At 48.6% G+C, this 16,634-nt stretch overlaps 6 non-coding genes across 6 annotated transcripts; 3 read left to right on the forward strand and 3 right to left on the reverse strand.

Moving 5' to 3' along the window:
• Positions 1-1,733: 1,733 nt before the first annotated feature.
• On the reverse strand, positions 1,734-1,820 carry trnay-gua (transfer RNA tyrosine (anticodon GUA)). The gene is given in 2 exon segments: positions 1,734-1,769; positions 1,784-1,820. It is a non-coding gene; the product is annotated as a tRNA-Tyr (tRNA).
• Positions 1,821-3,047: 1,227 nt separating this feature from the next.
• trnac-gca (transfer RNA cysteine (anticodon GCA)) lies at positions 3,048-3,119 on the forward strand. The gene has a single exon. It is a non-coding gene; the product is annotated as a tRNA-Cys (tRNA).
• An 8,193-nt stretch (positions 3,120-11,312) lies between these two features.
• Positions 11,313-11,399, reverse strand: trnay-gua (transfer RNA tyrosine (anticodon GUA)). Its single transcript is given in 2 exon segments — positions 11,313-11,348; positions 11,363-11,399. It is a non-coding gene; the product is annotated as a tRNA-Tyr (tRNA).
• Positions 11,400-11,912: 513 nt separating this feature from the next.
• On the forward strand, positions 11,913-11,984 carry trnae-uuc (transfer RNA glutamic acid (anticodon UUC)). The gene has a single exon. It is a non-coding gene; the product is annotated as a tRNA-Glu (tRNA).
• Positions 11,985-12,675: 691 nt separating this feature from the next.
• trnac-gca (transfer RNA cysteine (anticodon GCA)) lies at positions 12,676-12,747 on the forward strand. Its single transcript has one exon. It is a non-coding gene; the product is annotated as a tRNA-Cys (tRNA).
• A 3,011-nt stretch (positions 12,748-15,758) lies between these two features.
• Positions 15,759-15,845, reverse strand: trnay-gua (transfer RNA tyrosine (anticodon GUA)). The gene is given in 2 exon segments: positions 15,759-15,794; positions 15,809-15,845. It is a non-coding gene; the product is annotated as a tRNA-Tyr (tRNA).
• Between the last annotated feature and the right edge of the window lie 789 nt (positions 15,846-16,634).

The raw sequence follows: 16,634 nt of genomic DNA on the forward strand, positions 1-16,634 counted from the left end.
TATCTTCTGGACAAAAAGAGTTTGTCGTCAGACAAGACAAAGTTTGAGCCAGTCACCTGAACATGAAACTTTTGATCAACAACAAGACAAGACAAGGTGATACCTATGGCTGTATTTGGCCTAGATATCGGGATTGGGGCCGGGGTTATTGTTGGTACTTGGGAACATTTAATCACAAAAAACAAAAGAGATTTTGGAGAATGCGGGCATTGATATCGCTACCTCTCACATGCGAAGCGAGCACTCTACCATTTGAGCTAATTCCCCTGCTGTTGCATCGTTGGCAGAGAAGGTCCAGTCTCAGAACTATTTTGGTTCCTTTGCTGGAGTACGTCAAAGCGACACAGTCTCTGCCTTTCGGAGTGCAGCCATGATGCAGTCCCCGGGTGGTGGTAAAGTACCGGCGGTGGCGGTGAGGGCACGGGCAGATGCCAGCGTATCCAGAGGAGCTCAGCAGCTGTGTACCGGATCGGTTCTGCCATTGGGTGGTGGCAGAACGACAGGAAGTCCAGAAAAGAGCAGACCAGGTAACGCAGGAAAAACACTTCAGCTCACACAGAGTGCTAACACAATAGTCATAGTTAGGCCATATTGAGGCAATAGAACCATAAATCACTTAAAAGTTACTGGAGAGTAACGGCAGCCAGTCGCACCAGCGTTCACTCAACCGGAACCGGAAATGTAACTCCTGTTTGTAACTTGGGAACATTTAATCACAAAAAACAAAAGAGGTTTTGGAGAATGCGGGCATTGATCCCACTACCTCTCACATGCAAAGCGAGCGCTGCCCCATTTGAGTTAATTCCCCTGCTGTTGCAGCATTGGCAGAGAAATGAAGAGGCACTGGTCCCGAAATGTCCACCTCCAAGATGGACTGAGGTCTTAAACTACCCACATGGACAAGCCAAATATCTTCTGGACAAAAAGAGTTCATGTTTAGACACGACAAAGGTTGAGCCGGTCACCCGAACATGAAACTTTTGATCTGAGTGTCCGGGATTCAAGTCCCTGTTCAGGTGACCAGGTCTGAGGTCCACTTGCAAATGCCTCCTTTTTGCCCTCAATGTACGAGGGCAACAAGACAATCCCTTGGTACTCTATGGAAACTAAATGAGGAGACTGGCTTTTAACTGGAACTGGAAAGACTTGTGGCCCCGCACACAAACCAAGTATCTTCTGATCAGCTGATCCTTGACATCAGCTGTCACAGACATTGGCGTCGTTTGTGGACCTCATCCTGATCCACGGTTACCACTGATTTGTAGAGTAAGTCAATAAGTCATCATACTCTTACTGTTAAAGGAAGACACAGTCCTAACACTCGATTGCTGCAGGGCAAGTAGGTTCCACCAAGACTTGAAATTGGATCACTGGATTCAGAGTCCAGAGTGCTAACCATTACACCATGGAACCCTTTGTTTTGGATGTGACTGGCACCTTCTGGTGTAACAATGGAGGCTTTGCAAACCAGGACAACAACTTTACTCTTTGATGAGCGCAAAGTATTTTGGGGTACAATCCATGGGTCTTGTGCTCTCACGGAAATGGCTGTCCTTTTCCAACAGGAGTTGAGATGAAATGTATTCAAATAGACAAACTGCATTGATCACTCAATCAGAATTTCTCAGTTTGCCAATTTCAAGTCCAACTCCATCGACAGGGAAGCGGAGGTCCTTCAGACAAGACGGCATTGCCATTCTTTCCTGGCAGACATAACATAAGCAAAAGGCTTGTCCTTCGAGCCGGACTTGAACCAGCGACCAAAGGATGCCAGCTTGAACCACTACAGTCCTCCGCTCTTCCAACTGAGCTATCGAAGGTCTTGCTGCTTTGAGGCTAGTGAGGATGGCCAAGCTTTCAACGGCGTCTCATTGCGGTTGTGGCTGAGAATGCCACTATTGACAGAATTTGGATTAGATAATCAAGTCTTGTGGTGGAGAGTCTCAGGTGGAGAGGTGTGATGTTTCTGATCGAATTCAGAGGTCATCAGTTGGTCCTGAAAACGGTCTTGGCGCTTCTTTTCACGATGAAAGGTATGAAAACAGCCCTGTTGCATTGGCCGGGAATCGGACCCGGGTATACCATGTGGATTGATCCTGGACTCATTTCCGATCCTAACATCTGTTTTACAAAAGGCAAAGAACTCCGAGAAGACTGCGGGCATTGATCCGGCTTCCTCTCACATGCGAAGCGAGCGCTCTACCATTTGAACTAATTCCCCTGCTGTTGCAGCGTTGGCAGAGAAGGTCCAGTCTTATAACTATTTTGGTTCCTTTGCTGGACTACGTCAAAGCGTCACAGTCTCTGCCTTTCTGAGTGCAGATCGAAAGCAGTCCCTGGTGGTCTAGTGGCTAGGATTCTGCGCTTTCACCGTTCGATTCCCGGTCAGGGAATTGACATTTGGATAGGTTTCCCACCTGTAGGCGAACTCGTCATCCACAGTACCGAGGCCATGTCGGCGAAGACGGCAGTACCCTTCCCCCACTTTAGGCCCCGACTGAAAAAGCAGAACCCACCATCGCAGCTAAAATAGCCCACTTGGGAGAGCGTTGGACTGAAGTTCTAAAGGTCCTCACAATAAACCTTCATGGCGTTAAAATGTGGATTTTCAAAAGGAACAAAGACAATCCATCTGCAACCTGGTCAACGGACACGGAAACAGTGCAGGTACCCTGCTTTGTGCGGCTCCTTTTCAGTGTCCTCCATTGTCAGCGAACCTCCTGATCAGGGCACCGTTTTAGGTTGGATGAGTGGTCTAAAGCACCAGATTAAGGCTCCTTTTGCTCAGTGGGCACTGGTTGTCGCACAATTTTCCACAGGAAAGAAATCTTGACGATGTATCACCAAAAGTGCTGAATCGCCCACTGTGGGGCTGAAACTAGCGCACAAGGAATAACTTGTTTAAGTACACCCTTTGGACCTCGATGACCCATCAAGAAGTCAACCTTTGTTGGTTAATTTCTCCCATTCACCATGAGGATGTGTGCTGGTTTAGTGCATATGCAGAACTTAGTTCCCATCGTGTAACCATGTTTGATGTGTTTTGAGGGGGTATAGCTCAGTGGTAGAGCATTTGACTGCAGATCAAGAGGTCTCCGGTTCAAATCCGGATGTCCCCTGATGCACTCCTTTGGTTTAAGAATAGTCTAAGAGTACATGAATGCATGGCTCATAATAGCAACAACTTTGGTGTGATATAACTCGAGATTGTTTCCCTTTTTGCATGGCTCCTTTCTACATTCTTCACACTGACATGAAATTTCTGCAGTGGCTTTTGTCCAATGTCCTCGCGGGTGACACAGCCCCGCCCATGTCTAACAGAAAGTCCAGCCGCACCACAAAACAAAGCAAAACAAGTTTTGTTTTTTTGATGAAATGTTCCCAAGTAGCGAATACTAATCCGGGCCCCAATCCCGATATCTAGGCCAAATACAACTATAGGTATCACCCCAAACCTGTCAAGTTTTTCTGTCGGCGTTGTGGATGAACTCCAAATTGCAGACGCCTTGTATGGTTAAAGAAGACAGTTTATTGAAGGGTAAGAAGGGAAAATCCACAGAGGCTTGATCAGGACGGCAGAGCAACGAGCATGGCAGCAGGCCGAAGATGCATCCCACTGCAAAGATGCACAAAAGGTGATCAAAAACAGGAATCTCTATCATATATGAAAACCTAAGTGAACAAGTGTTACCACTCGAAGGTTGTCAACAATCTGGTGAAGTCTCTCGCTCTCCGTGGGCTTTTAAGGGCTGCCGTCAAGGATGATGCGACAAAGCTTCCAAGGCATCAAGGATGATGCCTACCAAAGGGTGCTGTCATAAAGAAACAAAAGGCAGGGAAGGGGAAGGGGTCTGGAGGGGGGAGGGGGATCCTGACAGTACCCCCCCCCTCAATGGGCGCCACCTGGCGACCCACCAGGTCTGTCCGGATAGGAGCGATGGAAGTCACGGACAAGGCCAGGGTCTGAAATAGCAGAGCGGGGTACCCAGCAACGCTCTTCTGGGCCGTAACCCTCCCAATCTACCAGGTACTGGTACCCTCTCCCTCTCCGACTAACGTCCAGGATACGTCGGACGTTGAGGTCCGGATGGTCATCAATGACGCGAACAGGAGGGGGAGGTTCCGAAGGAGGAGACAGAGGACTGGTGGTAACAGGACGGATCTGGGAGACATGAAATACTGGGTGTACCCGTAGGGTGGGTGGTAACCTGAGCCTCACCGCTGAAGGATTGACAATCTTCTCAATGGCAAATGGACCCAGAAACCGGGGAGAGAGTTTGCGAGCATCAGTCTTGATGGGAATGTTTTTGGAAGAGAGCCAAACATTTTGCCCAGGAGAGTATTGTGGAACTGGGATCCGCCGTCTGTCCGCCAGCCTCTTATTTTCTTCAGATGATCTCTGCATGGCCATGCAAGCTTCTTTCCAGACCCGCTTGGCACGTTCAAGATGGGCCTGCACTGACGGCACACAACTTTCAGACTCCTGGGCAGGGAACAGAGGTGGCTGATAGCCTAGTGCGGCCTCAAATGGAGACATACCCAGTGCAGAACTGGTCATAGAATTGTGTGCGTACTCAATCCAAATTAGGTGGGTTGCCCAGTTGGAAGAATTGTTCTCAGTAACACATCTGAGGGTTGATTCTAGATCCTGGTTGAGCCTCTCGCATTGCCCATTTGACTGGGGATGGTACCCTGACGTGAGGCTGGACGTAGCTCCGAGCTCTTTACAGAATTCCTTCCACACACGGGATATGAATTGGGGTCCTCGATCGGAGACAATGTCGGTGGGTATGCCATGAAGTCTGAAAACATGATCCATCAGGAGTTTTGCAGTTTCCAAGGCTGAGGGTAACTTCTCCAAGGACAGGAAATGTGCGCACCTGGAAAAGCGATCTACAATGGTCATGATGATGGTTTTGCCATTTGAGGGTGGAAGTCCACAGACAAAATCTACTGCAATATGCGACCAGGGGCGTCCAGGATGGGGTAGTGGTTGTAGTAACCCAGAGGGTGGTCGGTGGACAGATTTGTTTCTGGCGCACACTGCACAGGCTGACACAAAGCTCCTGACATCTTTGTCCAAGGTAGGCCACCAGAACTGTCTCTTGATAAAGGAGCTTGTACGGTTTATTCCCGGGTGGCAGGCAATACGGGACTCATGGGCCCACTTCAACACATGGGTACGGAGAGCATCTGGAACAAATAGTCCTGTTCCAGGATCTGGTTCATCAATTTGGGCCTGCCTGACCACAGATTCGATCTCCCACTCGATGGCCCCGATTATCTGTGAAGACGGTAGAATGGTGTGTTCTGACCTCTCATCGGTGGTGCCCCCAAACTGACGAGAAAGGGCATCTGGTTTGATATTTCTGGAGCCTGGTCTGTAGGTAAGCTGGAACTGGAATCGAGAAAAAAACAAGGCCCATCTTGCTTGGCGGGAGTTCAACCTCTTAGCTGACTGGATGTAAGAGAGATTCTTGTGGTCTGTTCATACCAGAAATGGTTGGTCTGTCCCCTCCAGCAGGTGTCGCCACTCCTCCAGGGCCAGTTTGACTGCCAGCAACTCCTTGTCGCCCACATCATAATTCCTCTCCGCTGGGGAAAGGCGTTTGGAAAAAAAAAGCACATGGATGCAATTTTTGATCCTCAGCCCTTTGGGACAACACTGCTCCGACCCCCGTGTCCGAGGCATCCACCTCAACAATGTACTGCTTGGAAGGGTCAGGTTGGATCAGGATGGGGGCGGTGGTAAACAACCGCTTAAGTTCCTGGAACACTTCTTCTGCTGGATGGTTCCAACAGAACCGAGTCTTAGTTGATGTTAGCGCAGATAGGGGCGCCGCGACACGGCTGAAATTGCGAATGAATCTGCGATAAAAGTTGGCAAACCCCAGAAAACGTTGTAACTCCTTTCTGGTCTGAGGTGTGGGCCACTCAGTTACTGCCTTTATCTTTTCCAAGTCTGCCCCGACACTGCCTTTTCCCAAAATGTAGCCCAGGAATGACACGGATTCAGTGTGGAAAAGACACTTCTCTGCTTTGACAAACAGTCGGTTCTCCAGTAAGCGCTGGAGGACCTGGCGAACATGGGAGATGTGCTCGTCAAGGTTCTTTGAGTAAATCAAAATGTCGTCAAGGTAAACAAACACAAATCTTCCTAGGAAGTCCCTCAATACATCATTTATCAGAGCTTGGAAAACGGCTGGGGCGTTGGACAGGCCAAAGGGCATAACCAGATATTCGAAATGCCCCAAGGGGGTGTTGAAAGCTGTCTTCCACTCATCTCCGGCTTTTATGCGCACTAGATGGTAAGCATTGTGCAAGTCTAATTTGGTAAAGACTTCAGCTCCTTGTAAAGCATCAAAGGCAGATGTGAGCAGGGGCAAGGGGTATTTATTCTTGACTGTGATGTTGTTTAGGCCTCTGTAGTCTATGCAGGGTCTCAGAGTGCCATCTTTTTTGCCTACAAAGAAAAATCCAGCTCCCACTGGGGAAGAGGAGGGTTGAATTATCCCTGCAGCTAGGGATTCCCTTATGTACGTCTCCATAGCCTCACGTTCAGGACGTGAGATGTTATACAACTTTCCTACAGGGAGAGGGGCACCCGGAAGGAGCTCAATACAACAGTCATAGGGCCTATGTGGGGGAAGGGAAAGTGCCCTACTCTTGCTGAAAACTTCTCTTAATTCCATGTAATCTGGCGGGACCTGGGACAGATCTGGCGGTGCCTCGGGACTGGGGGTGTCCTTTGGGGAAGGAGGTACAGCTGACTTCAAACAATGAGAGAGGCACAAGTTGCTCCAGCTGAGTACCTCCCCTCCAGTCCAGTTGATTTGGGGGTTGTGCTGACTGAGCCATGGAAATCCCAGGATCACAGGATCCTCCGGAGTTTCCCATACAAAAAAGAGATATTTCTTCCTGATGATTCCCAGAGAGCATGAGAGTAATGTTTTCAGTCTGGTGGGTGACAGTCGCCAGACGGCGACCATCCAGAGCCTTCGCGACAAAGCTAGCCTCTAGAGCTTTGAGTCGAACTCCAAGATCAGTTGCCAGATCGGCATCAATGAAATTGCCTTCTGCTCCAGAGTCCACCAGGGCTGACACGTGGAGGGACATATTACCAAACAGGAGTTGGGCAACCAGTGTCAGGCGTTTAATGGGAACCTTCCTTGAGCTTGCTTCCTTTGTTAAGGTTCCCACCTTCACATCTGGGTGTGAGGGTTCACGTTTAGGACAGTCTCGTCGAAAATGATTGGGACTAGAGCAGTACAAGCACTCCCCAGCCTGTAGTCTGCGGCTCCGTTCTTCAGGAGTTAGTCTTGCTCGTCCCAGCTGCATAGGCTCCTCTTGTGTGTGTTGTTGCAAGCTTGGCCTAAAGTTGACGGATCTCTGGAGCGGCCATAAACTGTGCTCCAGGACTGAGGGAAGGTCGTGAGGAAGGTCGTGAGGAAGGTCGTGACGCTCGTCTTCTGTTCCGTTCCCGGAGTCGATTGTCAATGCGAATGCTCATAGCAACAAGTGTCTTGAGGTTGTCGGGTTCATCTCTGGCTGCTAATTCATCCTGTAGGGTTTCGGTTAGCCCATTGATGTATGCCTATTGGAGGGCCCTTTCATTCCATCCAGACTCTGCTGCTAATGTCCAAAAATCTACTGAGTAATCTGCCACGCTTCTGGATCCTTGGCGAAGAGTTAGAAGTCGGCCCTCCGTAGTGCCCAAAGATTTGGGATGGTGGAACACAGCCTTCATCTCTTGGGATAGCTCATCAAAAGAGTTTGGCGTGCCTTGGGACAAGAACAAGGCCTCTGCCCATGCCAATGCTCGCTCCCGTAACAAGCCCAAAACATAGTTGACCTTGCTTTGCTCATAAAAAAAGGTAGTGGGTCTCTGTTGAAACACAAGCTGGCATTGCATCAAAAATCCTTTACACTTATGGAACTCACCCGCAAATGGTTCTGGCTGGGTGGCACTCGATTCCCTTGATACACTCGATTCTCTTGATACTGACTGCTCAGGGGTTGATATGTCCACACCCTTGTCCGGCATAGAGCTGGTCTTGGTCTCGGTGAACTTGTGAGTCAAGTCCCTGAGTTGAACGAGAATGGCTTTGTTGGTCTCGGTTAGACCTTGAAGAATCTCTGAATGGTGTCCCAGGAGCACATTATGAGCGCCCAATACTTCTCGGGCGTCCGCGGAGTCCATGTTGTGTGACCAGATTGTTCTGTCAAGTTTTTCTGTCGGCGTTGTGGATGAACTCCAAATTGCAGACGCCTTGTATGGTTAAAGAAGACAGTTTATTGAAGGGTAAGAAGGGAAAATCCACAGAGGCTTGATCAGGACGGCAGAGCAACGAGCATGGCAGCAGGCCGAAGATGTATCCCACTGCAAAGATGCACAAAAGGTGATCAAAAACAGGAATCTCTATCATATATGAAAACCTAAGTGAACAAGTGTTACCACTCGAAGGTTGTCAACAATCTGGTGAAGTCTCTCGCTCTCCGTGGGCTTTTAAGGGCTGCCGTCAAGGATGATGCGACAAAGCTTCCAAGGCATCAAGGATGATGCCTACCAAAGGGTGCTGTCATAAAGAAACAAAAGGCAGGGAAGGGGAAGGGGTCTGGAGGGGGGAGGGGGGATCCTGACAAAACCCAGTCCTAACCTAAACCCAGTCCTAACTGCATTCTCGCCTCTAGCACCTTGTCTTGTCTTGTCTTGTTGTGGGATCAATGCCCACAGTCTCCAAGGAGTTCTTTGCCTTTTGTAGAAGAGATGTTGGGATTGGATCACCCCTTAGCATCCGACAAATACCCCAAACCAAGGGAATTACCTCAAATGGTAAAGTGCTTGCTTAGCATGCGAGAAGTAGCAGAGTCGGTACCCGCATTCTCCAAGGAATCCTTTGTATTTTGTAAAAGAGATGTGGGATCGGAAATGAGTCCAGGATCTATCCCTCAGCGTCAGACAAATACCCCAAACCTAATCCTGGCCGCGTTCTCTAGATTAGTCTCTTATCATGGAATAGTGAAGAAACCCAGTATGTGATTTATTGTTCTCAAGTAGCGCATCAAGGTGACCCCAACCATTCCACCGAGGCCGAACACAAATCCTACCTCCAGTCAAAACCTATCCAAATGTCAATTCCCTGAACGGAAATCAAACCCGCACCACAGCGGTGAGAGCACCGAATCCTAGCCACTAGACCACCAGGGACTGCTTTTGGTCTGCACTCAGAAAGGCAGAGACTGTGTCGCTTCTCTTTGGCCTTCTCGGTGTTGAGGATGAGGGAGCAGAAGTCTTCTGGCATTTTGGACTTGACCACAGGAGGAGGATAAAAGCGATTGGTTTCACATTTAATACTTCTCCTCACCGCCTGAACAAGGACTTAAACCCTGGACCCTAAGATTAAAAGTCTGATGCTCTACCAACTGAGCTATTCAGGCCCTTGCTAAATAAGGACAACTCAAGGAAGACAAAATCTTCTGGCATACTGTACTTGTCCTTGCAGAGATGAAAAGGCCCCGGTCCCGAAATGTCCACCCCCAAGATGGACTGAGGTCTTAAACTACCCACATGGACAATCCAAATATCTTCTGGACAAAAAGAGTTTGTCGTCAGACAAGACAAAGGTTGAGCCAGTCACCTGAACATGAAACTTTTGATCAACAACAAGACAAGACAAGGTGATACCTATGGCTGTATTTGGCCTAGATATCGGGATTGGGGCCGGGGTTATTGTTGGTACTTGGGAACATTTAATCACAAAAAACAAAAGAGATTTTGGAGAATGCGGGCATTGATCCCGCTACCTCTCACATGCGAAGCGAGCACTCTACCATTTGAGCTAATTCCCCTGCTGTTGCAGCGTTGGCAGAGAAGGTCCAGTCTCAGAACTATTTTGGTTCCTTTGCTGGAGTACGTCAAAGCGACACAGTCTCTGCCTTTCGGAGTGCAGCCATGATGCAGTCCCCGGGTGGTGGTAAAGTACCGGCGGTGGCGGTGAGGGCACGGGCAGATGCCAGCGTATCCAGAGGAGCTCAGCAGCTGTGTACCGGATCGGTTCTGCCATTGGGTGGTGGCAGAACGACAGGAAGTCCAGAAAAGAGCAGACCAGGTAACGCAGGAAAAACACTTCAGCTCACACAGAGTGCTAACACAATAGTCATAGTTAGGCCATATTGAGGCAATAGAACCATAAATCACTTAAAAGTTACGGGAGAGTAACGGCAGCCAGTCGCGCCAGCGTTCACTCAACCGGAACCGGAAATGTAACTCCTGTTTGTAACTTGGGAACATTTAATCACAAAAAACAAAAGAGGTTTTGGAGAATGCGGGCATTGATCCCCATGGACACATGCAAAGCGAGCGCTGCCCCATTTGAGTTAATTCCCCTGCTGTTGCAGCATTGGCAGAGAAATGAAGAGGCACTGGTCCCGAAATGTCCACCTCCAAGATGGACTGAGGTCTTAAACTACCCACATGGACAAGCCAAATATCTTCTGGACAAAAAGAGTTCATGGTTAGACACGACAAAGGTTGAGCCGGTCACCCGAACATGAAACTTTTGATCTGAGTGTCCGGGATTCAAGTCCCTGTTCAGGTGACCAGGTCTGAGGTCCACTTGCAAATGCCTCCTTTTTGCCCTCAATGTACGAGGGCAACAGGACAATCCCTTGGTACTCTATGGAAACTACATGAGGAGACTGGCTTTTAACTGGAACTGGAAAGACTTGTGGCCCCGCACACAAACCAAGTATCTTCTGATCAGCTGATCCTTGACATCAGCTGTCACAGACATTGGCGTCGTTTGGGGACCTCATCCTGATCCACGGTTACCACTGATTTGTAGAGTAAGTCAATAAGTCATCATACTCTTACTGTTAAAGGAAGACACAGTCCAAACACTCGATTGCTGCAGGGCAAGTAGGTTCCACCAAGACTTGAAATTGGATCACTGGATTCAGAGTCCAGAGTGCTAACCATTACACCATGGAACCCTTTGTTTTGGATGTGACTGGCACCTTCTGGTGTAACAATGGAGGCTTTGCAAACCAGGACAACAACTTTACTCTTTGATGAGCGCAAAGTATTTTGGGGTACAATCCATGGGTCTTGTGCTCTCACGGAAATGGCTGTCCTTTTCCAACAGGAGTTGAGATGAAATGTATTCAAATAGACAAACTGCATTGATCACTCAATCAGAATTTCTCCGTTTGCCAATTTCAAGTCCAACTCCATCGACAGGGAAGCGGAGGTCCTTCAGACAAGACGGCATTGCCATTCTTTCCTGGCAGACATAACATAAGCAAAAGGCTTGTCCTTCGAGCCGGACTTGAACCAGCGACCTAAGGATGCCAGCTTGAACCACTACAGTCCTCCGCTCTTCCAACTGAGCTATCGAAGGTCTTGCTGCTTTGAGGCTAGTGAGGATGGCCAAGCTTTCAACGGCGTCTCATTGCGGTTGTGGCTGAGAATGCCACTATTGACAGAATTTGGATTAGATAATCAAGTCTTGTGGTGGAGAGTCTCAGGTGGAGAGGTGTGATGTTTCTGATCGAATTCAGAGGTCATCAGTTGGTCCTGAAAACGGTCTTGGCACTTCTTTTCACGATGAAAGGTATGAAAACAGCCCTGTTGCATTGGCCGGGAATCGGACCCGGGTATACCATGTGGATTGATCCTGGACTCATTTCCGATCCTAACATCTGTTTTACAAAAGGCAAAGAACTCAGAGAAGACTGCGGGCATTGATCCGGCTTCCTCTCACATGCTAAGCGAGCGCTCTACCATTTGAGCTAATTCCCCTGCTGTTGCAGCGTTGGCAGAGAAGGTCCAGTCTTATAACTATTTTGGTTCCTTTGCTGGACTACGTCAAAGCGACACAGTCTCTGCCTTTCTGAGTGCAGATCAAAAGCAGTCCCTGGTGGTCTAGTGGCTAGGATTCGGGGCTTTCACCGCTGAGGCCCGGGTTCGATTCCCGGTCAGGGAATTGACATTTGGATAGGTTTTGACTGGAAATAGAGTCGCCAGATGGTCAACCTCCCACCTGTAGGCGAACTCGTCGTCCACAGTACCGAGGCCATGTCGGCGAAGACGGCAGTACCCTTCCCCCACTTTAGGCCCCGACTGAAAAAGCAGAACCCACCATCGCAGCTAAAATAGCCCACTTGGGAGAGCGTTGGACTGAAGTTCTAAAGGTCCTCACAATAAACCTTCATGGCGTTAAAATGTGGATTTTCAAAAGGAACAAAGACAATCCATCTGCAACCTGGTCAACGGACACGTAAACAGTGCAGGTACCCTGCTTTGTGCGGCTCCTTTTCAGTGTCCTCCATTGTCAGCGAACCTCCTGATCAGGGCACCGTTTTAGGTTGTGTGGGTGAGTGGTCTAAAGCACCAGATTAAGGCTCCTTTTGCTCAGGGGGCACTGGTTGTTGCACAATTTTCCACAGGAAAGAAATCTTGACGATGTATCACCAAAAGTGCTGAACCGCCCACTGTGGGGCTGAAACTAGCGCACAAGGAATAACTTGTTTAAGTACACCTTTTGGACCTCGATGACCCATCAAGAAGTCAACCTTTGTTGGTTAATTTCTCCCATTCACCATGAGGATGTGTGCTGGTTTAGTGCATATGCAGAACTTAGTTCCCATCGTGTAACCATGTTTGATGTGTTTTGAGGGGGTATAGCTCAGTGGTAGAGCATTTGACTGCAGATCAAGAGGTCTCCGGTTCAAATCCGGATGCCCCCTGATGCACTCCTTTGGTTTAAGAATAGTCTAAGAGTACATGAATGCATGGCTCATAATAGCAACAACTTTGGTGTGATATAACTCGAGATTGTTTCCCTTTTTGCATGGCTCCTTTCTACATTCTTCACACTGACATGAAATTTCTGCAGTGGCTTTTGTCCAATGTCCTCGCGGGTGACACAGCCCCCCCCCCCCCATGTCTAACAGAAAGTCCAGCCGCACCACAAAACAAAGCAAAACAAGTTTTGTTTTTTTGATGAAATGTTCCCAAGTAGCGAATACTAATCCGGGCCCCAATCCCGATATCTAGGCCAAATACAACCATAGGTATCACCCCAAACCCAGTCCTAACCTAAACCCAGTCCTAACTGCATTCTCCCCTCTAGCACCTTGTCTTGTCTTGTCTTGTTGTGGGATCAATGCCCACAGTCTCCAAGGAGTTCTTTGCCTTTTGTAGAAGAGATTTTGGGATTGGATCACCCCTTAGCATCCGACAAATACCCCAAACCAGGGGAATTACCTCAAATGGTAAAGTGCTTGCTTAGCATGCGAGAAGTAGCAGAGTCGGTACCCGCATTCTCCAAGGAATCCTTTGTATTTTGTAAAAGAGATGTGGGATCGGAAATGAGTCCAGGATCTATCCCTCAGCGTCAGACAAATACCCCAAACCTAATCCTGGCCGCGTTCTCTAGATTAGTCTCTTATCATGGAATAGTGAAGAAACCCAGTATGTGATTTATTGTTCTCAAGTAGCGCATCAAGGTGACCCCAACCATTCCACCGAGGCCGAACACAAATCCTACCTCCAGTCAAAACCTATCCAAATGTCAATTCCCTGAACGGAAATCAAACCCGCACCACAGCGGTGAGAGCACCGAATCCTAGCCACTAGACCACCAGGGACTGCTTTTGGTCTGCACTCAGAAAGGCAGAGACTGTGTCGCTTCTCTTTGGCCTTCTCGGTGTTGAGGATGAGGGAGCAGAAGTCTTCTGGCATTTTGGACTTGACCACAGGAGGAGGATAAAAGAGATTGGTTTCACATTTAATACTTCTCCTCACCGCCTGAACACGGACTTAAACCCTGGACCCTCAGATTAAAAGTCTGATGCTCTACCAACTGAGCTATCCAGGCCCTTGATAAATAAGGACAACTCAAGGAAGACAAAATCTTCTGGCATACTGTACTTGTCCTTGCAGAGATGAAAAGGCCCCGGTCCCGAAATGTCCACCCCCAAGATGGACTGAGGTGTTAAACTACCCACATTAACAATCCAAATATCTTCTGGACAAAAAGAGTTTGTCGTCAGACAAGACAAAGGTTGAGCCAGTCACCTGAACATGAAGCTTTTGATCAACAACAAGACAAGACAAGGTGATACCTATGGCTGTATTTGGCCTAGATATCGGGATTGGGGCCCGGGTTAGTGTTTGGTACTTGGGAACATTTAATCACAAAAAACAAAAGAGATTTTGGAGAATGCGGGCATTGATCCCGCTACCTCTCACATGCTAAGCGAGCGCTCTACCATTTGAGCTAATTCCCCTGCTGTTGCAGCATTGGCAGAGAAGGTACAGTCTCAGAACTATTTTGGTTCATTTGCTGGAGTACGTCAAAGCGACACAGTCTCTGCCTTTCGGAGTGCAGCTATGATGCAGTCCCCGGGTGGTGGTAAAGTACCGGCGGTGGCGGTGAGGGCACGGGCAGATGCCAGCGTATCCAGAGGAGCTCAGCAGCTGTGTACCGGATCGGTTCTGCCATTGGGTGGTGGCAGAACGACAGGAAGTCCAGAAAAGAGCAGACCTGGTAACGCAGGAAAAACACTTCAGCTCACACAGAGTGCTAACACAATAGTCATAGTTAGGCCATATTGAGGCAATAGAACCATAAATCACTTAAAAGTTACGGGAGAGTAGCGGCAGCCAGTCGCGCCAGCGTTCACTCAACCGGAACCGGAAATGTGACTCCTGTTTGTAACTTGGGAACATTTAATCACAAAAAACAAAAGAGGTTTTGGAGAATGCGGGCATTGATCCCACTACCTCTCACATGCAAAGCGAGCGCTGCCCCATTTGAGTTAATTCCCCTGCTGTTGCAGCATTGGCAGAGAAATGAAGAGGCACTGGTCCCGAAATGTCCACCTCCAAGATGGACTGAGGTCTTAAACTACCCACATGGACAAGCCAAATATCTTCTGGACAAAAAGAGTTCATGGTTAGACACGACAAAGGTTGAGCCGGTCACCCGAACATGAAACTTTTGATCTGAGTGTCCGGGATTCAAGTCCCTGTTCAGGTGACCAGGTCTGAGGTCCACTTGCAAATGCCTCCTTTTTGCCCTCAATGTACGAGGGCAACAGGACAATCCCTTGGTACTCTATGGAAACTACATGAGGAGACTGGCTTTTAACTGGAACTGGAAAGACTTGTGGCCCCGCACACAAACCAAGTATCTTCTGATCAGCTGATCCTTGACATCAGCTGTCACAGACATTGGCGTCATTTGGGGACCTCATCCTGATCCACGGTTACCACTGATTTGTAGAGTAAGTCAATAAGTCATCATACTCTTACTGTTAAAGGAAGACACAGTCCAAACACTCGATTGCTGCAGGGCAAGTAGGTTCCACCAAGACTTGAAATTGGATCACTGGATTCAGAGTCCAGAGTGCTAACCATTACACCATGGAACCCTTTGTTTTGGATGTGACTGGCACCTTCTGGTGTAACAATGGAGGCTTTGCAAACCAGGACAACAACTTTACTCTTTGATGAGCGCAAAGTATTTTGGGGTACAATCCATGGGTCTTGTGCTCTCACGGAAATGGCTGTCCTTTTCCAACAGGAGTTGAGATGAAATGTATTCAAATAGACAAACTGCATTGATCACTCAATCAGAATTTCTCAGTTTGCCAATTTCAAGTCCAACTCCATCGACAGGGAAGCGGAGGTCCTTCAGACAAGACGGCATTGCCATTCTTTCCTGGCAGACATAACATAAGCAAAAGGCTTGTCCTTCGAGCCCGACTTGAACCAGCGACCTAAGGATGCCAGCTTGAACCACTACAGTCCTCTGCTCTTCCAACTGAGCTATCAAAGGTCTTGCTGCTTTGAGGCTAGTGAGTATGGCCAAGCTTTCAACGGCGTCTCATTGCGGTTGTGGCTGAGAATGCCACTACAGAATTTGGATTAGATAATCAAGTCTTGTGGTGGAGAGTCTCAGGTGGAGAGTCTCAGGTGGAGAGTCTCAGGTGGAGAGGTGTGATGTTTCTGATCAAATTCAGAGGTCATCAGTTGGTCCTGAAAACGGTCTTGGCACTACTTTTCACGATGAAAGGTATGAAAACAGCCCTGTTGCATTGGCCGGGAATCGGACCCGGGTCTACCATGTGGATTGATCCTGGACTCATTTCCGATCCTAACATCTGTTTTACAAAAGGCAAAGAACTCCGAGAAGACTGCGGGCATTGATCCGGCTTCCTCTCACATTCGAAGCGAGCGCTCTACCATTTGAGCTAATTCCCCTGCTGTTGCAGCGTTGGCAGAGAAGGTCCAGTCTTATAACTATTTTGGTTTCTTTGCTGGACTACGTCAAAGCGACACAGTCTCTGCCTTTCTGAGTGCAGATCGAAAGCAGTCCCTGGTGGTCTAGTGGCTAGGATTCGGAGCTTTCACCGCTGCTGCTCGGGTTCGATTCCCGGTCATGGAATTGACATTTGGATAGGTTTTGACTGGAGTCAACCTCCCACCTGTAGGCGAACTCGTCGTCCACAGTACCGAGGCCATGTCGGCGAAGACAGCAGTACCCTTCCCCCACTTTAGGCCCCGACTGAAAAAGCAGAACCCACCATCGCAGCTAAAATAGCCCACTTGGGCGAGCGTTGGACTG

The sequence above is a fragment of the Doryrhamphus excisus genome, linkage group LG6 (assembly GCF_037039965.1).
Source record: "Doryrhamphus excisus strain RoL-2023G ecotype Guam linkage group LG6, RoL_Dexc_Guam_v1.1, whole genome shotgun sequence".
NCBI classification, from domain to species: Eukaryota; Metazoa; Chordata; class Actinopteri; order Syngnathiformes; family Syngnathidae; genus Doryrhamphus; species Doryrhamphus excisus.